Source organism: Furipterus horrens, unplaced genomic scaffold, assembly GCF_987537825.1.
Source record: "Furipterus horrens unplaced genomic scaffold, mFurHor1.1.pri manual_scaffold_8, whole genome shotgun sequence".
NCBI classification, from domain to species: domain Eukaryota; kingdom Metazoa; phylum Chordata; class Mammalia; order Chiroptera; family Furipteridae; genus Furipterus; species Furipterus horrens.
This window is the reverse complement of record NW_028327178.1, coordinates 95,595,623-95,622,750: the sequence shown is the minus strand read 5'-3', so window position 1 is coordinate 95,622,750 and position 27,128 is coordinate 95,595,623.

Genomic DNA, 27,128 nt, shown 5'->3' with positions numbered 1-27,128 from the left:
GAGAGGAAAGATCAATGAGAATGGTCAGCGACTGCTTGAGCTTTTGTGTCACCACGGCCTGTGCGTGACAAACACATTCTTCAAGTGCAAAGAGATCCACCAGGTGTCATGGAGGCACCCCCGCTCCCGTCATTGGCACCAGCTTGACCTCGTCATCACCAGAAGAACGGATATTGGCAGCACCCTCCTCACCCGCAGCTACCACAGTGCAGACTGCGACACGGACCATGCCCTCGTGGTAAGCAAGGTGCGCATAATGCCGAAGAGGTTGCACCACTCCAAGATGAAGGGTCGCCCACGCATCAACACCAGTTGTGTCAGCAACCCAGTTAAGACCCAGCAATTCATCAACAAGATGGAAGATGCACTCGGTGAGGGAGTGGCGGCAGATGACATTATCGAATCCAATTGGCCACGTCTCCGCGCGCGACGCCATATACAACTCCGCCATTATTGCTTACGGGAAGAAAGAGCAGAAGAACGCTGACTGGTACGAGGCTCACTGGGAAGAAATGGAACCCGTGATCGAGGCTAAGAGGAAGGCCCTACTGGCTTACAAGGTCACGCCCACTCCCAGTACACTTCAAGCTCTACGGGCTGCCAGGAACAAAGTCCAGAAGACCTCCCGCCACTGTGCCAACACCTATTGGCTAAACCTGTGCAGAAGCATCCAGGAAGCCGCCGATATAGGCAACGCACGAGGAATGTATGCGGGTATCAAGAAGGCAACAGGCCCAATCCCCTCCAAGATCGCCCCCCTTAAGTCCAAGACAGGTGAGGTCATCACTGACCAGGAACAGCAAATGCGGCGGTGGACCGAGCACTACCTCGAGCTGTACGCAACGAAGAACACCGTAACAGACACTGCTCTTAAAGCCATCCCAGACCTACCAGTCATGGAGGAGCTAGACACCCCACCTACTGCGGCAGAGCTCAGCAAAGCCATCGACCGCCTTGCTTGCGGGAAAGCACCAGGAAGCGACGGAATCCCTCCAGAAATCCTAAAGAGCGGGAAACCAGTCCTGCTACAGCCGCTCCACCATCTACTCTGTCTCTGCTGGAAGGAGGGTTACATCCCCCAGGATATGAGAGACGCCAACATTATCACCATGTACAAGAACAAAGGAGACCGCAGCGACTGCAACAACTACCGGGGCATCTCTCTCCTCAGCGTCGTCGGCAAAGTATTCGCCCGGGTCGCTCTTGCCCGCCTGCAGACCCTTGCTTCCCGCGTCTACCCAGAGTCCCAGTGTGGCTTCAGAGCTGGCCGATCAACAGTGGACATGATCTTCTCCCTACGCCAGCTGCAGGAGAAGTGTCACGAGCAGCATAAACCACTCTACCTCGCCTTTATTGACCTCACGAAGGCGTTTGATCTGGTCAGTCGAAGCGGACTCTTCAGCTTGCTACGGAAGATTGGCTGTCCACCACATCTGCTTGCTGTGGTCATGTCCTTTCACGACAACATGCACAGCACGGTGTCCTACAACGGCGCAACCTCTGAGGCCTTCCCAGTCAGCAGCGGAGTAAAGCAGGGCTGCATCCTCGCGCCTACGCTGTTCGGAATCTTCTTCTCCATGCTCCTCCAATACGCCTTTAAGGACTGCAGCGAGGGTGTCTTCATTCACACCAGATCCGATGGCAAGCTCTACAACCTGGCCCGTCTACGAGCCAAGACCAAAGTCAAAGAGGTGCTCATCCGTGAGATGCTCTTCGCCGATGACGCAGCCTTGACATCACACTCCGAAGAGGGACTCCAGCAGCTAGTCACTTGCCTTTCCCACGCATGCAAGGAGTTCGGACTAGCCATCAGCCTGACGAAGACGAATGTTATGGCTCAAGGCATGGGGACTCCCCCATGCATCTCCATCGACGGATACACCCTGGAGGTTGTCAACGACTTCACTTACCTCGGGTCCACCATCTCGAGCTCTCTGTCAGTCGACTTGGAGGTCAATCGGAGAATCGCCAGGGCAGCCACAGTTATGGCCAGACTGAACCGGCGAGCGTGGAACAATTCCAGCCTCACTGAGAAAACCAGACTGCGCATCTACCAAGCCTGCGTACTCAGCACTCTCCTCTATGGCAGCGAGACGTGGACCACCTACGCAAGGCACGAAAGGAAACTCAACAGCTTCCACATGAGGTGCCTGCGACGCGTCCTGCATGTCGCCTGGCAGGATAAGGTCCCCAACACCGAGGTGCTGAAGCGAGCCAATATGAGCAGTTTGCATGCAGTTCTTAGCGAGAGACGCCTCAGGTGGCTCGGCCATGTCAAAAGAATGGATGCAGGCCGTATCCCCAAAGACCTCCTCTACGGCGAGCTAGCAGAAGGCAAGAGGATGACAGGGCGCCCAAAACTGCGGTTCAAAGACATCTGCAAAAAGGACATGACACAATGCTCCATCAATCTCAACACATGGGAAGTTCAAGCAGACGACCGCCTAGCCTGGAGGCTCGCGGTCAGGCAAGGTACGTCGCGCGCGGAGGCTGCGCGCAACGAGGAGGCGGTCCAGAAAAGATCGAGGCGGAAGCAGCGTCAGCAGCAGCAACAACAGCCATCTGCCTTCACCTGTACCAAGTGCGGCAGGGATTGTCACTCCCGAATCGGACTGCACAGCCATTCTCGGCGGTGCAGATAGACTCTTAAGAAGCTACACCATCGTCTCTCGAGACGGACGGCTGCCGACGACGACGACGACGACGAAGGATGGCAAGTGGAATGGGAAAATCCAGTCTGCCGCAGGAGAGGTCAGCAAATACTGTGCAAGAAAATGACACTTCAGCTGAGATCCCAGTGATGAACATGAGTAACGTGAATTAACTAGTAATGAGATGAGGATGACAGGCTAGGGACAGTATTCCTAGCAGTAGGAGGAGCGGCCTGTACAGAGGCCCTGATGTATGAAAGAGCATGATGTAGTTGAGAGGCAGATGGAAGGCCAGAGCAGGCGCAGTGAGCTGGAAATATACACCTGAAGTTCAAGAAAAAGGTCAGTGTGGAAATCCAGCATGTGGAGGCCCAAGGTGGATGGCAGTGGAGGAGACCACATGGGAGACTGAAAAGAGAGAGGAGAGCGAACCTCATAAAAACTGGAGTTTGCTTGGACTGCATGCTTTCTGTCAGCCTCCTGCTGCTAAAATATGATCGAGCTCAGAACTTGTTTTCACTCTCTACCACTGGAAGCTGGCTGCTTTGCTTTGCCATCTGATTGCCTGGCTGTAGGAGCCAGCCTCCAAGATGGCCCCAGAGGAGCCTGGCCCCTTCGTATTTATACCCTTGTGTGGTCCTCTTCCACGCTGAATCAAGCTGACCTCTGTGACCAAAAGAATACTACAGAAGTGACAGGGTATGACTTCCAAGGGCAAGTTACAAAAGATATCGCAGCTTCTTCCTTGGATTACTCACCCTAGGAGGAGTAGTCATTATGCCACAAAGTGTCACATAGCCCCGAGAGGCCATGTGGTAAGGAACTGAGGCCTCCTGCCAACAGCCAGTGCCAACGTGGCAGCCTGTGAATGAGCCCCTTGGAAGTGGACCCTCAGATCTAGTCAAATCTTCATATGATTCCAACCTCCTAGGATTCAAGGCCTCAAACTGAGGTCTCAGACAGCATAAAGCAGAGACAAGGTATCCCTGCTGTCTGAATTAATGACCAACAAATGTCATGCGAGAAAATTAATTATTATTGTCGCTGTTTCGAGCCATTGAAAAGCTGAAGTGACTTAAGTGATTTGTTACACAGCAATAGGTAACTACTACACTAGCTCTGGCACTTTGATTATCCCACTCTACCTCACATTTCCCTGGAATATAAGCAGTTCTAGGAGACTGAGCTTGAAGAAACTATTCTTTCAAAGCTTGACTCCATTTAGGGCTTTCCAAGCAGGTTATAAAACATCATGTCCATCTGCACATTTCTAGTGACAATATATTCACAACCTCCCAAGGCAGCTCATGTCATTTAATGCCTGGCTTCCTGTTACCGAATCACAGGAACATCTTCAGTCCTTGTCACCACTCCTCTGGTTCCTACCTTTCCAGGAGCTGTCCCTGACCCGGTGCTGAAACCAGACCCTCTCAACCCTTCCCCAACCAAAAGGTCAAATTACAATTCCAAAAAGCTTGCTTGATTTGGAGACATCAGCAAGGAAGTTCTATTTTCCTGTCTCTCTAAATGAACAAAGAAGACTTCTTGTCAGTGTGGAGCAGTTAGCTGTGGGAGATGATGACGGAGCAGCGAGCGTTGCTGCGAGGGGGCAGAGTGGCAGCGGAAGCCCCAACTCAGACAGACATGCTGCAGATGGCACGACGAGATAATGCCTTTCACGTTTCAGAAATCACGTTGTCAACAATGTTTCCAGACTCGGAAATTAGCTGAAGTCATCAGGAGTAGTACCTGGCAGCAAGCTGCAGGTGCCTTGGTGGGGACCCCTCATTTGATATTTCGCAGTGGTGCAAAAAGAAACTGGCATGGTTCACAGAAAAGGTTGGTTGATGAGCCTACTGTCTCCTGAGGCTAGGAAGGGTAAACCTGGGGCATGTGGTGGCATTTTACTGGGGTCAACCTTCAAAAGCTCCAAGCTTGTAGCTCTAGTCCAAATAGTAGGAGATTAACTCCAGGTCGCAGAATGTAACCTCCTCCTCCTTGCCCTGTGGATTGATTTACTTCTTTAGAGGGTTACAGAAAGCAAAAGTGATAAATTCAATTACCCATGTCTTAAATAAGAATTACATTATTTTTAACAAAATCATCTCGTTAAAATAAAAAATATTCTCTTTGATGAAAATAAGGCTCCATCTGAAGCAGTCTATACCAACCGTCTGACCTTTCCATTACAGCTGCCCTACTTTGGCATACCCCACCCTTATACGAGGCAGAAAATGGAACCAGAGGCTGGTATTCTGCTGCCCAGGACTCCCAGGACTCTAGCCAATTGCAATGATTGGGGTAGGGGAGGAGAGTTCAGAGTTAGGTATTACTGCAGCCCAGGTTTATGCCCTAAGCAAACATGAGATGCAACATAAAATGAAGATTATATATCTCATGTAAGAGATAGATAGTCTAGGAGAATATACATCCCTGTCCCTTCTGCTGAAGCACCTTCTTAGGTTTGCTCAGGAGGGAATTGGGATTGTTTCCCTAATTGTGGAGTCCCATTTATTAAAGCAAAGCAAACAAGTAAATGACTCGCCCTAGGAATTCAAGAAGGACAAAAGCTGAACTTGAACCTCTGCCTGTGCCTCAGAAACAAGGTTTGCAGAGGGTGATCCATGGGGAGTAGGGGGTGGAACGTTCTCTGGTGGTTATGATAGTCCGGGTCATTGAGACTCAGCCTGAGACTTCCAACCAGATCTACCCATTCTGCAGTGAGTTTGAGTCCCAGGTGGTATCTGAGACCTTTGCCTTCCTATCAGGGCCACTGCAGGACACCCAGCAGCTGGTAGACAGCTGTAGATAGGGGAATGAACAACCCCCCACCCATGCCCACCACCCAAGAGATGGAATGAGAGGGGAAGGTGAAGTTGAGGATTTTGCCTAAAGAAAGTAGAATCAGCAGCCATGGGTCTTTATGAAGAAGAACCAGCTGGGACTCACCACAAAGCCAGCTCCTGGCATTAACGAAAGGTGAAAGGAACAAAATCCAAGAGAAGACAGCCCTGCCTCTGGGGACAATGCAGGGTTAAGGACCTGTTAAAGAAATTCTCTTTTATCCTCAGTCAATGGTGAGCTGCCAGAGGAGGAGCTTGCTGTGAGTTATTCTCCTCTGCACAGCTTCTTCTGGAGATCAAATTTAGCCAACCCTTTCTTTACTAATGAGTCAGAGATGGACAGAGGAAAACTAGCCTTGATAACCCTCTATAAGCCAGGTCATTTGCATATCTGATCCCAGGTTATCCTCCCAAGTGACTTGTGACCAAAGAGCAATGAAAATAACCAGCATCTGGATGGGATCACAGTCACGTTGCTCTGGTACACACCCTGCTCTAGCTGCCCCAAGCATCACCAAAGTCAGCTGGCCTCACCTTGAAGAGTTCTTGCTGGTCACTGGAAGGGACTGATTGAGTTTTGTCTCCGATTTCAGATCTAGGACAGCCCAGGCAGGTTGCAGAGGCCATCAGGAAATGAAGCAGAAACTCACAGCCCAAAGAAACCAGGAGAGCTTGGATTTCTGCAAATCCCTAGGGGACTTAAAGAAGGCATTGAACTGACCTTTCTCTGTATCAGTGGTTCTCAAAGTGTGGACCCTGAACCAATAGCATTGACATCACCAGGGCACCTATTAGAAATGCAAATATCACTCTCTAAAAGTTATCTGTACCCTCATGTTCACTGAAGCATTCTTTATAATAACTAAGACATGGATGCAACCTGTGTATATTAACAGGTGAATAGATAAAGAAAATGTGGTTTGTCCAGCTATCCCCAACCTTTTGGGCACCAGGGACTGGTTTCTTGGAAGACAGTTTTTTCCACAGGTGGGGGGTAGGGAGATGGTTTCAGAATGAGTCAAGCACATTCCATTCAAGCTCACCTCCTGTGGTGCAGCCTGGTTTTTAACAGGCCCAAACCAGTACCAATCCACAGCCCAGAGCTTAGGGACCCCTACTATATACAACATATATGATGTGTATAATGGATTATTAATAATAATAATCAAAAAAATAGAAGAAGAAGGAAACCCTGCTGTTTGTGATATAGGTGGATCTTGAGGGCATTATGCTGAGTGAAATAAGTTACATAAAGACAAATACTGTTTGATCTTACTTATATGTAAAATCTAAAACACACACACACACACACACAAATAAAACTGAACTTATAGATACAGAGAACAGATTAATGTTTGCCAGAGATGGGGGTTGGGGAGGGACAAAAAGGGCAAAGGTGGTCAAAAGGTACAAGAGAAATAAGTCCTGGGGATGTAATGTACAGTGGGGTGTATGTTTTAATGCAAATTCTTGAACCCCATTTTAGACCGAATGAACCAGCAATTCTGAAGGTGGGGCCCAGCAGTTTGCATTTTCACAAGCCCTGTAGGTGATTCTGACACACTGGCATGTCTGCAAATCACTTGTTTAAACCTAGGAGTTCAAGTTAATTGCACCTGGATCTTGGGGAGGTGAACAGAAAGAGCCAGAGCCCCTTCACACCTCCCCTTCCACACAAATTCGTACACTGGTCCACGGGGCCACACCCCAGCTCTGCCTGGCCCTCCAGCCTCATCTCAGCTGGGATATGCAGGGACATTCCAGCTCTGGAACTAGTAGCGGTTGCTGAGAATGTTATGTCTTGGGGGTTCTTGCTCCTCCTGGGGACTGACAGTGAATAACAGGGGCTCTGTTCAAGAGCTGCTCGGACCCCAGCCCAGGGTTTTCTCCAAGGCCCCCAGCAGTGAAAGACTCAGTCAGGCAAGGCTCCCACTGCCCTCCTAACCCTGCAAGAGGCAGACACACAGGTGCAGTCTAGTGGCTTTGAGCTGGCAAGCCTGTCACACCTGAGCAGGCCCAGAGGTGCCAGCTCGGCAGTCGGGCCTGGATGGCAGCGTTGCTGCAGCTGATGGATCACTTTCCAATGAGGGTGCAGCGCAGGCCGCCAGCTGTGCCGGCTCAGGCTCCCGATCAGCATGGCTGCGCTGCTCCCTGTCCCTCGCACACGTGCTGGAATGGGGAAACATCACATTCTGGCGAGCAGCAATTACTCTGTGCAAGGAGGCAGGCCGAAGACAAGACGGGGCTGCCAGCGAGCCAATGCGCCCTGTCTGCTTCGCCGAAGGTCGGCCAGGCCCTCAGACGGGCAGTTAGCCCGGTTCAGGTGCACCGACCGCCTCTGCCTGCAGCCCTGTGAGGAGGAAGCCTCCAGGGACTCTGGCACACAGTGAAGAACACTGAAGAGAGTCAGTAGATGCAGGTTCAAATCCCAGCTTTGCCACTGGCCAGCTGGGAGGCTTTAAGCGCCTTCTTTCACTTCCCTGGGTTTCATTTTCCACTTCAGAAAGCATAATTGCAACCTCTCAGAGCGATGGTGAGGAGTGAGGGAAATGACTGACATGCAACAAATTGTCGACCTAAGACCCTGGGGTTCTCTCAGGGGAATCCCACATGTGATTACTCAACTGGCACAGAGCACCTTCCCCAGGCCAATGAGGTCCCGAAGGAAAAAGAGAAAGGGTGGGAAAGAAATATCATTCCAGGAATCATCAATCTGAGAATATCCAATGGCAGCAAAGGAAGAAGCCCCATGCAGGCACCTTGGGTCTAGCTGGTCTTTTGTCCCCTGACTCACCCAGTCTAGTCCTCAAGCCCCAGAACCCCAAGAAGTAACCTTTAAAGGAGACATCTGATCACATCCCTCTCCTATTTTCAAAGCCCCAGGTGTCTCCTTTACGCCCACAGATCAAAGTAAAAAGGCCTGAGTACAGCATTCAGCGTCAGTTCCAAAGATGCTGAGTCTCACCCCTCACCATGGGCTCCCTCTTCCAGCCACCCAGGAAAGCTTACCATTCCCAGAATGCACCAGGATGCTGCAAAACGGAGCCTTTGCCTGTGCTGGCCCCTCCCCAGGAAGCCCACCATGTGCTCTTATCCATCTGAAGCACTGGCCCAGTGTGGCCCAACTTTATTTAGGATGATGTCTCCTGGTGCCCTTGGCCCAGGCATGGGTAGTTAAAATCTACCCTCCCAAAGTGATGGGTGAATTGGTTTGAGGGAGTTCACATCATCCTCCTTGTTTATATGAAGTCAAGTGTCAACTAAAAGCCCTATAGACCTGCTCTGCTAAGCCAGAACACCCCCCTCTGGGCACCGGCCATTGCTTCCGCCTCCCAGTGCTGGACACTTCATAATTCCACTGCTGATTCACTTTTTAGGTGTTGGCTCCACACAAGTGGCCAAGATATTTTGAGATACTGATTCTTTCATTCAGCCTCTTCTCACCTTTTCTCTTTCACCTTTATTTTATCTGCGAACCTGTCTCTATCCAAATCATTCATTAAGAACACTCAATATCAAAAACATTGAGAGACTTCTGGCCAAGAAGGAGGCGTAGACAGACATGCTGTATCTCCCTCCACAACTAAGAAGGAATGCAACTACCTCAAAACTAGAGACAACCAGAAGTTCCAGAAAATCAAACTGCATCGAAGTCCAACAAACAAAGATATAAAGAAGAAATACTCATCCAGACGTGTAGGAGGGGCGGAGCTGGGGCAGAAAGGACATGGTGTGGTGGAGGCAGCAACAGCAGCAACAGCGGCAGTGGTAGGCTGGCGGAAAGCACAGTTACCCATTTTTAAAAGTCAGGAGGAGAAACACCTGGGGAGCATTCCCAGCTCTTCACAAGACTGAGCAGCTCACAGTCCCAGCACCAGGGAAAATCAAGCCTCATTGCTTTTGACTGTGCAGACCAGTGGGGGTTGGGGCGGAGGCAGAAAATGCTGGTCTTTCAGCAGAATCTGCTTGTTTAAAGGGCCCCTATGGTCCTAGAACCTCCGCAGACCCACCCACTCTGGGAATGACAGAGAGACACCAGTCCGATACAGGAGTGGGAGAGGTGCCTGGAAAAGGGGTGACTGCTGGGCAAGTGGCATTGTTCCTTCTCAGACCCCTCCCCCACATACAGCGCCACACCATGATGAAATAGGTCACCTGTTACTGACGAATCCCTAAGGCTCCGCCCCTTACAACGTAACAGGATTGACAGCTCTACCTACGACACAGAGGCAAACACACACAGGAGACGTCCAGCCAAGATGGAGGCCTGCACTGGCATGTTCCATCTCCCTCCACAACTAAGAAGGAATACAACTACCACAAAACCAGAAATAACCAGAAGTTCCAGAAAATAAATGGAAGTCCAACGTATGAAGTTGTAAAGAAGTGGTCTGGACATGTAGGAGGGGTGAAGCTGGGGCAGAGGGGTCAAGCTGTGCTGGTGGCGGCAGCTGCGGTGACAGCAGTGGGATGGCAGTAAGCACAGACACCCATATTTAAGGGGAGGCGAAAAGTGCCTGGGGAGCACCCCTGGCTGCAGACCAGACCTGTCAGCTTGCGATTCCAATGCCGGGGAAGCCAGACCCTCATTGCCTCAAACTGTGAGGACCGGAGGCAGTGGGAATGGAGGAGAAGGCTCCCAGTCTCTCGGCAGAGAGTGAACAGCAGAAATCCACATTGGGTCCCTGCCCCCACAGCAAACGCCACAGTGTGGTGAGAAGTGTCGCCTGGTTGTGACGAGTGCACAGAGCTCTGCCCCCTATAGTGTAGGAGGTGTGACATCCCCACCTAGGAAGCAAAGGTAAACACAAAACTGTCAGGATGGCACAGATCATGATAGAGATCCCAGTGACGCAGCTGACCAGACAGCAAATATCTAATCTAATGAAGCAGCAGATAGGAAATCTTTCTGAGGCACAGTTCAGAGATTTGCTTATAAAAGTGCTTACAGATCTAACAGCAGATCTTTAACAAGACAGGGAAGGAATGAAGGCTAGTCCTGCTGAAATGAACAAAAATACATACGAAACTAGTGGTGAGGGAAAGAAAATCAGGGATCAAATCAACAAATTGGAACATAGGGAAGGAACAAACAGTCTATCAGTGCAGAAAGAGGAAACAGAAAGTGAGAAAAATGAAGAGAGGCTCAGAAACCTATGGGACAGCAATAAACGGGCCAACACCCAAATCATAAGGTTGCCAGAGGTGAAGAAGAAGAACTAGAAATTGAAAAATTATGTGAAAAAATAATGAAGCAGAACTTCCCTAACTTGGGGAAGGAAATAGACTTATAGGTCCAGGAAGCACAGAGAGTTCCAAAAAAATTGGACCCAGGGAGAACCACACCAAAACACATTATCATCAAAATGTCAAAAATTAAAGATAAAGAGAATCTTAAAAGCAGCAAGAGAAAAGAAGAAAATTATGTACAAAGGGGTCCCAATAAGACTATCAGCTAATCTCTCAAAAGAAACTCTGCAGGGACTGGCAAGAAATACTCAAAGTAATGAAAAGCAAAAACCTACAACCACAAATACTCTATCCAGCGAAGCTGTCATTCAGAATAGAAGGGCAGAGAAAGTGCTTCCAGGACAAAGTAAAACTGAAGGAGTTCATCAGATCCAAACTGCTGTTATATGAGATGTTAAAGGGACTTGTTTAGGAGAAATAGGATCAAAACTATGAACACTAAAAGGAAAACTGTATCACAACAACCAACAACAGAAGCTAGGGAACTGAAACAAAAGCAAACTAAGCAGGCAATGAGAGTGGGGAAAGAATTATAGGTATGGGGAACATTTTGGGGGTAGGTCAGCAGAAATGAGAAATGGGAGAAAGGGAGGGGGATAGTACAGGAATTAAGAAGCATAGTAGGAGGGAGTGGAGTAGACAGGAAGATGTTGAGAAGAACTATATGCATAATCAATGGGCATGGACTAAGGTTGGGGACAACTGGTGGGAGAGGGGTCACTGGGTGGAGGGGAACAAAGGGAAAATAAATTGGGACAACTAATAGCATAAACAATAACGCATTTTTTTTTAAAAGAATACCCAATAGGGTTGGATCATGGAGGAGAAAGAACTCTTAGGCACGGCAATGAAGAACCTCTGTCAAAGATGATATCAACCCATTAATCTGCTCTCAGTAGGTAAGCTACTTATTAATCCACTAGGATCCAGGTACAAACTAATTTATATGGTCAAGAAACAGGAACGAGGCCACTTCCAGGTGAGAAACCAAGATGAAAAGGTACTCAGCATCTTGCCTAAGTCACTCTGCTGATAAATGGCTAAGTCAGGGCATGAACCCAGAAATTCTAACCCAAGAGCCTTCACCTGCCACTCCACACTCTGGTGTTCCTCTTACCACCTTCCATACAGACACAGCTCAGTTGCTATTAGCTGTCATCATTGTCCTTTACCGAGTGAACTATGGACCCCCAGAAGAGGCTCTGGGTCAGCCCTTGGGGAACCAGGGACCAGAAAGAGATGTCCACTGATGTGTCCAGACCCGAAAGAAGAACATCAAGGAGTCACCAACTGTCTCGTCTAGTACAGCCACTCACCTATGATGGGCCCAGACTAGGATGAGGCACCCACAGCACAAAAATTAAGGAAACACCACTCTTAATGCTACTCCAGCACTTGCAAAGCCCCAGAGTGGGGCCTCCTGAAATTCTGCACCCTGAGCACCTGACTTGCCTCACCCTAATCCCAGCCCCGTACTTGTGCCAGAAGCAGGACATTCCCCAGAGCCCTTCAAGGTGCAGGAGGTTGTCATTTTGGTGGCCTCCCACTGGCTTCCACTCCATCTCTCAGCTGCATCTATCAAGCTCAGGTCAACTGAGACCCAGCTAGGTATTCCCTCTCCCTGGGGCTGAGGTCCTGGCATTCTCAGTCGGGACCATGTCCTCACTCAGCAGCTTCTCTATCCAGGTGGCTCCCCCTGGTCATGAGCTCACAAGGTATGTGTTTCCCTCAGGATAACAGCTCTTTTATCACCAGATGTCACAGCATGAACCAGGGAAGGAGGCAGGTGACAAGACTGTAAAGTCATGTTTCCAGGAATGCCAACCAACCTTCTCTGACACCGCATCTGGACCTCAGGTCCCTTTGCCAGCTTCCCCATTGTTTTATTATAATGAGCAACAAGCTCATTAATAACCCTTCCCCCCTCCCCGAGTCCCAGCCACAAGGGGAACCAGCAGGTGCAAGGGGCTCACAATTAGTCCTTTATAATGTGTGGTTGGCAACAAATCCACTCAGTGGCTGGAACAACAAGGACCTGGCTCTGTGTAGTAACTGCAGCCACTGGAGTGATTAATGGCAGGGCCACAGGATGGAGAGAGAGTACGTTAACCCTTGTGAAGCCACTGAGACCAGAATTCTTAAAAAATTGGAAACCTCCAGAAGGGGAATTATTTTACATGAACTAGAAGAAAATGGCCACCTTCTGTCTCAGTCTCCCCACCTGTGTCTCTGGTGTTTCTCCTCATTGGATCATACCCCTCTTACCACCTCTATGAAGGCACCTCAAATCTTTGTAGTCTACCCTGTCCTCTCACTCCTGCATTTCCAAATGGTCCAGAATATGCCATGGGCATCAGGCCACACCTGAGTTCATCTGAATGTTGACACCAGGACCTTTCCCAGAAAAGGGCAATCGTGAAGTTAGGAGTAGTTACTGTGGGAAAGGGGGAGTTCTCAAGCTACAGTTGAGCAGAGGGGACTCTCCAGGGGCATTAAAAGTATGCAAACATTAATGTACAACAAACCCACCTCCACTGTTGTGTCATTTCCTCCAGCAAAGAATGTTAAAGGTCAAGTAGGACTGGCCAGGGAGTGTAGCGTGAAGGTCATGGAGTAGTGTCTGACCACGTGGCCTAGATTAGGAATTTAGCTTCAGGGCAATAATAAGAATTTTAAAAGTTGGTTTTTGTGCAGCAAGGGGCTGGTCTTGGACTTGGTTGCTATCAGATGGTTCCTCCCTCTTCCCCTGCTTTGCTCTTTAACATAAAGAGAGCTTATCTCTGACTCAGCTCCAAGGTCAGATGGTTTCCAACAGGGCTAGGCCAATGGGAGGCACTGATTGGAGATTGGAAGACAGGAGGAAAGCGAAATCTGGGTATTTTTCCATCGCCTTCTTCTTCCCTTCTTAGGCAACATCTCCAGCAAGAGCTGAATCTCCGCCATGGTTTTAGCTCCTGAGGAACAGACCACTGAAGGTTCCAGCTTCTGCCGAGGGCTCTGATAACTGCATCTCCATCCTTCATCTCTCCAGCGCTGGGAGTGATAGTGGCCTTCTGCTATTGCACAAACTCTGGGTGGCCTCACCATTTCCTATTTAGCTTCTCAACTTCCCCCTCACCTGTGTAATCAACCCCCTAATTAAATTCTCTCTGTTTTAAATGTTGAGACTGGTTTCTGTTCTGTTTCCTTTGCTGGACTAACTACTACAAGGGCCTAGTGTCACGCTTGGCATAAAGGGAGGGGGGCACTTAAATATCTTGTACTTACTATTGAAACAGGATACAGGTATAATATTCCCCGTAGTCCATAGTTTGAGGGATGGGGGAAGGAGATAATACAGCTTTGTAGATCCTTTGTATATCTATGGCCAGTGGATAACGAGATAATAGCTGTGCCACTGCCCTGGGACAAAAGGTGTACAGGGCTTTCAGGATTTAAAGGAAGGGCAGGCAGCCTTGAGAAATTGAGCATGAAAGAGGAGCATGTTGTAGCAGCCATGTGAGAAGCAGCAGCGATGCAGTTTGTAGTCAGGATTATGCCATGCAGCCTGGGCTAGTAGGAAAGTAGGCAGGCTGCTGCTTTGACCTTGCCCACTCCAGCTGACTCTGAAGCCTCCAAGGACTCTGCCTTGCCGACCTGGACTCTCTCTGGACTCTTGGGACTCAGGACATGTGGAGAGGACTTTACCATGATCCAGTGTAACACAGCACATGCTTTCCTGGACTATTATACAGAGGTTGAAGACAACATACCCCAGATCTTGAAAGAGAGAGCTGACAGATAAGAGATGGGGAATAATTGGGCTTGGTTTTGGTTTATAGCCTTTTAGGGAACAAGGGAAGTGCTGGGTCTTGTGGAAGGACAGGACTCCAAGGGAAGTGCTCCCAGCAGCCCCCCAAGGTTGGAATATTGTAAATAAAGGCTTTTCTCAACACTAATTGTTGAGTCATATATCAAGGCACCACATGAATGGGCCCCAGTTTGCTCAGTAACATTATAAGTATGTTTAGATTACCATTATGAATATTTGGTTATTCAAGACCTTTGAGAACATGGTACCCAATCCAGCGAAGAGGGCAGATGGGACAGGAATGAGGCACCATATCAACTTGCCATGTTCCTCCAAGAACAGAGGCAGCTGACAGACAATTACAGTCACATTATTTTTTCAGGCCTCTGGGTCTCACCTCCAGAAGAGTGAGTGAGAGCTTTCACTTTATACTTCTATGACCTGATACAGGGTCTGGCACAGAGCAATTCCTCAAAATAATAGTTACTCACATGGCTTGCAATCTTCCCGGTTGTGTTACAGAGTGGGGGTATCCAAAAACCCCCAGAGCCTTCGGGTTGGGGGATAGGAAAAAGGAAACAGCTTTTAAGACGCCTTCACATGCCTGTGGCTAGTGGCTAGTGTCTTTGTTACACAAATGGCTTTGATACTTCCAAGGCCCCAAGAAGATGGGTGGGGTTTTGACCATGGAATGGTGTAGTAAGAGCATACAGAGCCTGCTCAAGGTTCTGTGAATGTTCAGAACTGGTTACCACACCCACTGCATCAGAGGACACAGTCAGGGGATTAAAAATAGGCAGAAGACATTTTTAGCGAGGTTGTCCATTTGGTTTTGAGAAGGGGAGAGGAGACCCATGTGGTTTGCAGTTTTGAGAAGGAGGTTCTCCATGAGGTTTTGAGAAAAGGAGATCTCCATGTAGCTTTGAGAGGAGGAAAGGAGATCCATGTGGTTTGCAAGAAGGGCAGAGGAGAACTCCATGCGACTTTGAAAGGGCAAAGAGAGAACCATGTGTGATACAGTGCAACATGGCACATGTTTTCCTGGACTGTTATACAGAGGCTGATGACATTGTACCCCAGATCCTGAAGGAGACAGCTGACAGATAAGGGAGGGGAACTTCTGGGCATGTTTTTGACTTCTAGCCTTTTGGGGAGCAAGGGAAGTGCTGGGTCCCATGGGAAAACAGGGCTCTGAGATGAAGTGCTCACTGTCCTCCCCAGGTTGGAATACTGTGAATAAAGACCTGTTTTCCTCAACACTAGTTGTTGGGTTTTACACCGAGGCACCACGTGAAAGAACCCCCTTTTGCTCTGTAACAGTTCTGTCATCAGAACAGGATCTATTTTTAAGTCAACAGACCCCTGAGTGGAGGTTGCAGGATCTCACCTGTGTGTGTACTGAAATTTTAAAAATTAACAATATATCAGGAGGCCCAGGATTAGGGCAAGATGAACGAGGCAATCATCTCAGGCACAGAATCTAAAGGCCTGCCAGGAAAATTCAGCAATCAAGATTAATTATGTTATAATGCAGTATTTTTTAAATTACCATTAATGCAAAAATCCATGATGAACACAAGATCAAAATTTAAATAAAGACAAAATTAGTGTTACTGGTTTTTCCTTTTGCGTCGGGCTCCATTATGGTTCAGTACCACGCTGACTGTAACTAAGTCACTGCTGCCTGTCATTCCTTCACTGCTGTTACAGGCACCTCAGGTCCTCAGGGTTAAGATCCAAGTCCTCATCACCATGCACGTCCCTCCACCCAACACACACTCAGTGCTATCTGGGGGGTCTGGAACAGGGACTGTGTCTGTATTGTCCCCTGAAGTAATTTTAGCACCTAACCCTATGTCTGGCCTATACTAGGTGCAAATACTGTATGTATGTATCTGATGAATGAATGAAGAAATTGTCTCCTCTGCATGGTGAGGATTCTGTTGGTCTCCAAGAAGATAGTCTAACAATGTACCTTAAAAAAAAAAAAAAAAGCCCAAACTCACTAGGAATCAAAGAAATGTAAATTGAAACAATGAAGTGTGATTTTTCACTGTTAGAATTAGCAAAGATTTAAGAGATTGACAATACTCAGTATTGATGTGGAAATCAAGAAAAGAGCATTCCGATGCATTCCTGCTAAGACTGCAAATTAATACAGTGGTTCTGGAAAGCAATTTTGCAATATGTAACAAAAGCCCTTGAAAAGTAAATTTCTTTTGACTGAGCAATCCCACTTCAAAAAATTTATTCTAAGGAAATAATTAGGCAAGTGCCAGAAGATATATCTTCCAGGTGTTCCATCATAGTACTGTTTTAACAGCAAAAGCTTGCAAACAGCCTAAAGGTCCAGAAGTATTGGACCTACTATTGCTATTAAGAAACTAGTCAGAGAACATGTATGAATGACTCATAGACACAGACAATGGAGAGGGAATTGATTGACTGTGGGTGAGGGAGATGGGCTGGGTGGAGGGGGGCAAAAAGAAAAACATTGGGACAACTGTAATAGAATAAATAATAGAAAAGAAACATTACTAAATGAATAAAGGTAGCAAATAATGAAATATTATAGAAGCATTTAAAATAATGATGTCAGCCTATATTAAAACAGAAGGATGTTCACAATGTGTTAAATGGAATGAAAGATTATAAAACAATATATACATAATGTAACCACCATTTTTTACCCAATGGAGCTGAAATTTTACCTCTACACCAAAATTTCCATGTTCTATGTGCAGTTTATGCATAGTAGGTTTACTTATAATTGAGAAAATTTGAAATTAACCAAGATGTCTTTCAATGGGTAGATAGATAAAATGTGGCACATACAGACAATGGACTATTATTCGGGTCTTTTTTAAAAATGAGCTATCAAGCCATGAAAACACATGGAGGAAACTTTAAGGTATATTATTTAGTGAAAAATGCCAATCTGAAAAGAATGCATACTGTGTAATTTCAACTATATGAGATTTTACTTTTTAATCTTTCATTTTTCTAAGTTTTACACAATGGTCATCTATGATTTCTAATTCTAAAAAAGAAACTAACCTATTCTGTGTTCTGCATTTGGTTGAGTGAATTTCCCGGCAGGGGATGAACAAGTTGAAATACCCATATCACCCTCATCTACCTTGGGACTTCATTTGTTACCTGAACCCAATCAAAAATACTGTGCATATTTTTCTCCACTTAAGAGAGTCTTGGCCAGTACTCCTCACAACATCTCTGAGGCTGAGTCACCATTCTTGTATAACCAGATCACACTTGTACCAAACTTCCCAAGTGTCACTTTTTTGTTAAATCCAAAGGGACACCCTGTTTATTGGAGGCCCCAAAATAAACTTTGAAGGCCCCAAGCCTGTTTTGTCATTTGTGAAATAAAGATAAATATTTACTTCACAGGTGGATTAAAAGACAAGCTGGTAAAAGGTCTCACTGTATGTTAAATGTATCAGGCAGGATAAGCTTGGTAACAAACAACCCCAAAATCCGTGAGTTAAAAAGACAAAGTTTGATTTCTTACTACACAACACGTATATCATAGATCAGCTGGGGCCTCTGCTCCCATGATCCTTACTCAAGGACTCAGGCTGAGGGAGACTCCAGCTCCATGGTTTGCTTTGTCAGAGCAGTGGAAAGAAAATATGGCACCTAATGCTCTAGCTCTTAAACTTTCGACCCAGGAATGGTCCACATCATTTGTTCTCATCTCATTAGATGTAAGTCACATGACTGCTACTGAATTCAAAGAAGATAGGGAAATGCAATCCCACCAAGTGTCTAGGAGACTGAGCTAAGAAATACTGGCAAATAGCAAAGTAACTCTCACAGTAGGCATTCATAAATGTTTTTTTTTTTTTTAATAAGAGGAAGTACTTATTTCAAACCCAGCTCTATGGCAGACGGGCTACAATGTGCCAGACATTGTGCTAGGTAAAATGTACAGTGGGAAATCAATTTAAGTGATCTTTTTTCCAAAGCCATGAAGCTAGTGAGAGGCTAGAACCAGGATTTGACTCTACAGATTGTACGCTATCCATTATGTCCATGCCTATGAACATCATTTCATGGTTACTTAACTGTTGAAAGCCTGTTTCCTCCTCATCTTCCAGAAGTAAATAATATTGACTCTTGGTGTTCTTTTTGCAGGAGGGGTGGGATGTCCCTGTGATGGTAGGCATCAGGGCTCTGTGAGATGGGGCTGCAGGTAGTGGAAATGGTGCCGGAGGAGCCCTGGGGCTCATCTTCACGTTCACAAGTTAGAGGAAGGAGTTGGTGGGAACGGAATCTCCAGCATATTCTGCACTCCGTTTTCAGAAAGGCCACCATTTGTCCATCTACCCATCGAAAGATATAGAAAATAGATTCTGTATTCTGCAGAACCCACCTGATCCTTGGGCCATTCAGGAATTAGAAGATACATGTCCCCTCACTCAGCTATTAGAGATTATGTGTCATTATCTAAGTATAACAGACAAGCCCTGACACATTCATCCAGCTCCCCTCACTATCATGCATACACGCACACACATGCGTACACATATATAATCACCTCTAGACGGATCATACCCACTTACACTCACAGCACCATACTGAGTCTGTGACACATGCAGAATCCATGTATACTTTACCCCTTAGCATGATTTATAGCCATCCATGTGTACATGTATTCTACTGAACCTTATGAAATTGCCATTCTATGGGCTACTTCCTTTGTAATGCACACACATCTATCTAAGTCCCACACATCTCACACAAGTACACACAAACACACACACAAGTACCGGCCCATACCCACCACATACACACACACAGTGCATGTGCGCCTGCACTGCCGGGCGCACAACTTGCTTCTGGCCACCCGCCCACTCCCTGACCTGGGTCACCGGCTCCAGGCCATGAGTTTAATCACTGTCACTGCCAAGGCTGCTATTAGAGCTCAGCTCTAACCATCCAGGAAATCAGTGACAGGGCTTGGCCTCTGCAGCCTGGCTTCACCCCAGCAGCTGTGCTCAATGTCGGCCCCACCCCCATTCCAATCCATTCCTCTTGTCCTTAACCCCAGTCACCCCACTTTCCATGCTTCAGGGCCAGAGGCTGCCAGCTGAAAGCCTATATAGAAGTCAGGCAATGGAACCCCACTCTCTGCCTTAGATACTTCACCCCATCATAAATCTTTGCAAAAAAGGAAATGCTACTGGGGTTTGGGGCCCATGTCAGTGACAGAGAAGACCCCTAGGGCCCAGGGCTGTCAAACTGGTCTGCAGCAAAATTCTTATTGAGCACTAACTCTGTGTCAGGCTCTGTGCTGGGCACTAAAGATAAGGTGATAGAACCAGAAGCAGTCCCTGATGATATGGGTCTCATATTCTGGGGCTGTGGCCAGTAGGAAGGTGGAAACAAATAATTTTTTTTTAAGCACAGTTAAATATAAAATTCCAGCTCTGTGAAGTGCTATGAAGCAGAAATTCATGGGGACATAACATATGCCTCAAGCTCCTCATCTGTAAAACAGGGTAAGATTACCAACCTCCCAGGTTTGATGCAAGGATTAAATAAAATAACATGTATAAAATAGTTATAACAGCTCTTGGCACAAAGTAGTGTTATATATTATTAACATAATCAGAAAGATTAACAAAGGCTTTCACATGAACATGGCAGCTGAAATGATACCTGAAGGATGACTGGGAGTTAAGGAGATGAAGGGGAAAGGGCCATGAAAACATCACGTGCAAAGGCCCTGTGGCAGGAGAAAGCATGGGCCATTTTAGACACTGGCAAAGGTTCCAGTATTTTCAGTGCAAACAGTGAGAATGTGCTTATCCACCCTGAAATGGAGGGGCTGTCAGATACAAGATATACGTGGCCTTGAAAGCCATGGTCACAAGCTGGCATTTATGGAACTTCAGCTAAGCACAATGGAAAGCCAGCACAGATTTTTAAGCAGATAGTAATATGATCTCGTTTACATTCTGAAAGACCACCTTTGCTGAAGTGGAGAGAGGAGATTGAAAGGAGACTACATCCACCTTTAATGGGACATCTGCAGAAACGACCCAAGTTATATGGTGCTGGTGGTGGCCACTGTTAGGAATTCATTGATCTAATTTGGGGAAAGGACAGAAAACGTGACCAAACAGACCAAGGGTGAAATTAGTTTACTGGCTGGGGTTGGGGGGGCACTTCCCCAGTGTACAGAGAAGCACAGTGAGGCTGTCCCTGCAACCATCTGGGGAATGGAAGTCCTAAGTGGGAGCAGGAGGACAGCGGTGACTTTAGAGCCATCAAGTAGGCAGCAGAGTCAAAACCCCAAGATTTTGTATAATTGGAGCAGGAGCCAGGCAACAGATGGAAATGACAGGCCTGGCTCCTGACTCCTGGCTCCTGGCTGCTGGGGAAGAGGTGCTGATAAAAGCAGAACAGACAAAGTGAAGGTGCTGAGCCTCCAGCTGCAAGATCAAGAAACTCAGGCAGAAACCCAAGTCACCCAGTGTTCCTTGAAGATAAGAGTTGTCCTTTCATCTGATCTTATCTGATTGGTTGGGAGAGGTTGCCTGGAATTCTGTGTTGAAAAGGATTGTGAGGTCAAGTTTAGTTTTGATCAAACAGAGTGCTGTGATTTACTAAGATGCCTATCAGGGGCATAGAAGGTAGGAATTGGTGGCATATGTATCATGAATGTATCACCCCCTAGCGACGGCTGTATTCAGGAAACTCTTGAGGTTGTGAGGTGCAGAAACCCAACTCAAATAGTATAAGCAAATAAAGGAACATATTGGCTCATACAATGAGACGTCTGAACACAGCAGAACTTAAGTGAGATCATGCCTGTCCTTGCTCTGTCCCTCTCCGTCTCTTGATTTTGCTCACCTCCTCTTGGTCATGTCTTTGGGTGGGCTGCCCCCTCTTAAGGGTGAGCAAGATAGCCTAGGCAGCCCTGGCCACAGTCTGTCCTTAAGGCTCATTATTCCAAAGAAGTCCATATCATCTTCCATGATACAGCCAGCAAACATCCCAAAGCAGACTGATTAGCCTGGCCTGGGACAAACACCCACCTCTGGGTAGGAGCAGTGTCAGCCCCCCAAAAGCCCTATGGGCCAAGCAAAATACTTATAGATCAAGATACTTAGCAACAAAAGGGTAGGTAGTTTCCTAAAGAAATAGGACCTGGGCAGACAGAAAGAAGATATATATCACGCAGGGCTTATATCATCAACTCACAATGTCACACTTGAGGCTAGTGTCACATAGTGAGGCTAATTTCAAGTTCGCCTATTGAATGTGCCCACAAGTTCCTCCCTCCAGAGCCTGCTCAGCCAGCAGAAGCTTTACAAGGCCTGGGCTCGTGCAGAACAGCAGCTCTTGCTGAAGCTTGAGGGCACCATAGTCAAAGCAGGACAGAGCTGAGAAGCCGGTGGAAAAGGACTCTCAAGGGTTAGAAAAGAGAATCCAAGCATGTTGCCAAAGCAAGGGAACCAGAAGCAGACAAAGCAAGGCCAGCCTGGAATCATCACAGGAGAGAGAAGGGAACAGAATAGCTTCTGGGTCAAGTGAGGAAGCAAGTGGCAGTTCTCGTGGCCTCCTGGATTGCTCTGTGGGTGGCTTTTACCTTCTCCTCCTTCCTCCTGGTTGAGGCTAACCTCACTCCTGTTCCTGGAATCCCATCTGTCTATTGTGGCTTCTCTGAGGCAGTCTTCCATCAGTCCAGCTGTCTCTCAGGATCTCCAGCCTCTCCCACAATGCTGGCTCTTTTCTCTCAACACACAGAACAGACTCAAGTCTCTCTCATTTGGAAAAAGAAAAAGAAAAACCCTTTCCCTACCCCTGAATTTCCTTTTATCTACAGTAGCATCTCCTGCGCTGTGTGAGGTAGGCAAGGTGGGTTCTATAGCAACACTGCTCAAGTGCACTTCACAGACAGATGCTGTCCACCAATTGGTTACCAGCCCGAAATAAGTAAGAACAGAAAATGAGAGCAAGTGTATAGAAACCTGAGAAACAATTTGACAGAGTAACTATATATCATTGAATCCAATAAAAAAGAAGGTCTGTGTTTGGCATCTTTTTATTTCATTTTCCAATAATCCATTTTATTGTATTTTACAAAAGTATGCATTTACAACAGGTTGAAAATTAAAAAGAAAAAAATGCAGGTCCTCTTACATAGATGGTTTAAGAGGCACTGTTCTATATGAACTTGGTTCTGTGATACATTGAAGGTAAAAATAAAAGCAGAATGGGTTATGTATGAGTAAGAAAGGAGATAGAAGTTGGTACAAAGGAAAAACTTTTTAAGTTCCATAATCCAAAAGAATCAGTGTATTCTTCTCTGAGGCTTATGAAGCACATTGGCTTATTAAAAAATTTTCTAAATATTATCTTGGAAACCTCAGGTTTGAAAAGAATCATGCTAGACTTCAAGACCGATATCCACTATCTAATTCTCCCAGCTCGTTCCTGCATTTAGTGGCTATTCAATAAATAATGATTTAAATAAGCCTACTGTACAGATTAGCTTCTATTCTGGTTATCTATTGTTGCCTAACAAACCATCTGAAAACTTAGTAGTTTAAAACAGCAATGTATCATGTTTCTGTGGGTTGACTGGGCTCAGCTGGGCAGTTCTCGCTTGGGGTCTTTCATACCATGGTACTCACATAGTAGCTGAGACTGTCTGAAATAGGACACAAACCTAAGTCTATACGACTGCAGAGTTCAGTCTTGACTACTCATTTGTCCACGACCCAGTACTTCTGATCCACCTCAATTATTACTCAACCCCAAATATTGTTTGGTTCACCCTTCCCTGATCCTCAGGAGATTCACCTGGACTTCCTGGCTTTCCATCATGAAACAAATCCGCTAATAGCGCCTCCTTGATTGTTTTTTTCCTTCAAAATAATGCCTTGTTCATTGACAGTGAGTTTGGAATGACCCGATGGCTCAAGAATTGCAAGACACATTTCTGCAGGGAGCCCAAGAGGGACTGCCAAAGGACTGGGGTGAGCAGATAATTAGATTGAATCCACTCTTTGGCTTGGTTTCCTTCTGATGCAGACCGGCTATTGAGCAATCCATTCTCCAGGCATTAATACATCACCTAGGAGTGCCGAACCGTGAGGGATGAGCTGGCCATCAGCAGGCCCCACAATGGATGGGTGTCATTCATCACTGCAGGGAGCCGATGGAGCCATGAGTTACTCAGGCCATGGCACCTTCCACCCTCCTTGGGGCCAGAGCCAGGAGGAGGACAGAGGCTGGGGGAGGGTGGCACAAAGCAAAGAAGACTTCTCTGGGAGGTGTGCCAGCAACCATGAGCACATTTTGTCTGAGCCTCTCCAAAGTAGGGAGATGTTTCATGGAGTTTGCAGCAGAGACAAGGAGCACATAAAAGATAGGAAATGTAATAAATAAGATCATAGGTTCTGGAAATCCTACTCCCCTGGCATGTGTCTTTGTTCTGTATTTTCCTTGCTGTGTAAGCTCAAGCAACACCTTCACTGCTCTGAAACTCAGTTTCCTTGTTTCATTCCAGGTGCTCATTTACAGTTCTCAGCCCCTCATAGTTAGGCAGGGCCAAGTGATGAGTTCCAGTTAAAGAAATATATGTGCAAATAGCAAGAATCAATGAAAGGCCCCCGTGAGGTTCTTAGCCTCTCTCTTGCCCCTGCCATCACAACTAAGAGGCCTCAGGTTAAGATGGAGCCGAATAGCCTGGATGGCTGATCACCTGGGAGACAGATGCCCTGCAGGGTTGCACAGACCCACAGCTGACTCTGAGTCAGTGAGAGATAAATTTTTGTTAGGCTAAGTCACTGAGGATGTGGGCTGTTTGTTATGCAGCATACCCTAGCCTATCCTGACAAATACTCTATATCAGAGGTCTACAAAGAGCCCAAGAGTAAATATACTAGGCCTTGTGGGCCAGATGATCTCTTACAGTCTTCTTTGTTTTGTTTCATTTACAGCTTTTGAAAAATGGATGAACTATGCTTAGCTTGTGGAACTGACTATACAAAGCCACCAGCTGGATTCGGCATATGGACTGTCGTGTGCCAACCCCTTGCCCTAAAGTGTAAGGTTGCCAGTGAGAATTAAATGAGAGATGAACGTCAGCATTTTTATTGTCAGCTGTTACTATTTTAACAGTAGTAATAGTAATTATCTATAAATCATAAATACTTATGCGAGGCACTGCTCGACACCTTGGTGATTCTCAGTAAGCAAAACATTACAGAGCTTCCCTCGGGACTGCTGTTTGTTGTGGGGGTGCTGACATCATTTCTCCCAGAATGCCTGCAACAGCAAACCCCCACCACCACCACCACCACCACCCGGTCTCCTGTCTTTCCTCTTGCCCATCTCCAATCTCTCCTCCATGTTGTAGCCATGGGGATTTTTGCAAACTGAAAATAAAACCATGCTATTCCCCCAAAATGCTTCTCATTACTCTTAACAGAACTCCCCATGCCCTTCCCCACCTACAAGGCCCTGAATGGTCTGATCCCTGACTACCTCACTCACCTCATGGGGTGCCCCTCTCCCTCTTCCCACCCAGCACACGGGCCTCCTCTCAGTTTCTATAATACAACGTGGGGCTTCTGCAAGTGCCTGGAATGACCTTCCTTCATCCTCCATGGCCAATCCCTTAGAGGTCATTGGAGAAGCCTTCACTGACCCCCCTTCCATTTAAATAATTCATTTCATCCCACCTTAAACCTCATCACCATGTTTATTTCCTCCATAACGCTTAGCACAAGTGAAATATTCTTTTAATTTACTTGTTTACCTGTTTGTTCATTGCCCCCTTCTAGGCTGTGAGCTCCCTCAAGCCAGGGTCTGTGTCTGTCCACATGGTGGCAGTACCCCCATCACTCAGCACAGTGCCTGCCACAGAGTAGAGGCTCAATAAGTATTTGTTGAATGCATAATCCATAGCAAGAAAACATCCCACCAAGGTCCACAAGTCCCCATGCCCACGTTGACACAATCCTGTCCCATTACACTCACTGCCCACCCAGTCATGTGCTCACACCGCCCACACCTGCATGAGGCCTCTGTCTCTTTAGCTGAATCTCTCTCCCCACCCTGACTCCTAAAAAATCCTCATAAGCAGAGAAAGTGTCTTCTGTGGCTTTGTGTTCTCAAGATTCAGGACAGTGCAGTGCACTGGGCAGGTGCACAGGAAAGGTTGATGGTCGTGCAAAAACTCCACTTCATGGGTGCAGGGGCAGGGGGAGGTGGGCAGCAGAGTCTCACTAATGCCATCTCAGAGTCACATGAAGGACCTTTGAGAAATCAAGAAGAATATTAGAGAAGCCAAAAGATAAATAATGTATTGATTTTCCAAGATAAAGAAAGTCAGATTCAATCTCAAGAAAAATTCCAGACCTTCCTATTAAATGGTCAGTTGGCAACTAATTTACAAAGAATGAGGCAATTACCAAGAGCTAATGTCCATCCCCAGAGAATATCTGATGGAATTATTCTAATTTTCTTTTTGACAAGATGCCTGTGCTTGGGACTGATAATATCTGTATTTTAGACAAGTATTTACTTGACAAATGTTTATAGAAGGGACACCCTAGGCAGGCTCTGTGCCTGTACTTCAGTCCCAGAGTGAATAAAACAGGCAGAACTCATGTCCTGGTGGCGGCTGCACGTGACGTGTGGCTCAGCCAGTGCACAGCCACGTAACATCAGTAGCAATGAGCTCACGGAGGAAAACCAAGGCAAGCTAGGGAATAGACTGGTGAGGAGGCAGGTCAGGGCATCGAGTAACGTGGTTTGGGAAAGATGTCATGGAGGAGAGACTGTGGCTAAGACCGAAGGAGGTGGGAGGAGGGAACCATGCAGATGCCTGGGGCTGGAGCATGCCAGGCTGAAGGAATAGCCTGGGCTGAGGCCAAAGGGGTGTGTGCAAGGCTGTGTGAGAAGTACCAGGCTCGTGTGGTGGAAGAACAGAACCAGGGGAAAGGGGAGGGAGAGGAAGATAAAAGAGGGCAAGCATAGAATGAGTGTTTGGCTTTAATTAAAAATATAGGCCCTGGCTGGTGTGGCTCAGTGCCAGCCTGCAAACCAAAGGGTTGTTGGTTCGATTCCCAGTCAGGGCACATGCCTGTGTTGTGGGCCAGATCCCCAGTTGGGGACGTGTGAGAGGCAACTGATAGATGTATCTCTCACACATTGATGTTTCTCTCCCTCTCTTTCTCCCTCCCTTTCCCACTCTCTTAAAATAAATAACTAAAATCTAATATATATATATTAGAAGGCCTGCAGGCCCAGCTCTACCTAAGTGCAGCAACTCAGAGTCAAGCAAGACAAGAGAACGTGCCCCTTAAATGTTTCTTGGAAACATTAATGAAGTAAATAAGTGAATGGGAGAACACGGTAAAAGACAGCTTCAAAGATCTGGGTTCACTACACAACTCCTACAACCCCTAAATCCCAACAATTCCAGTCCTAGATATATCCCCAACAGAAAAATGAGCTGGCTTACCAACAGGCATGGTCTAGAATGTTTAGAGCAGCCCTGTTTACAATTCCCAAAAATGCCCATCAACAGAAGAACGGATAAGCCCA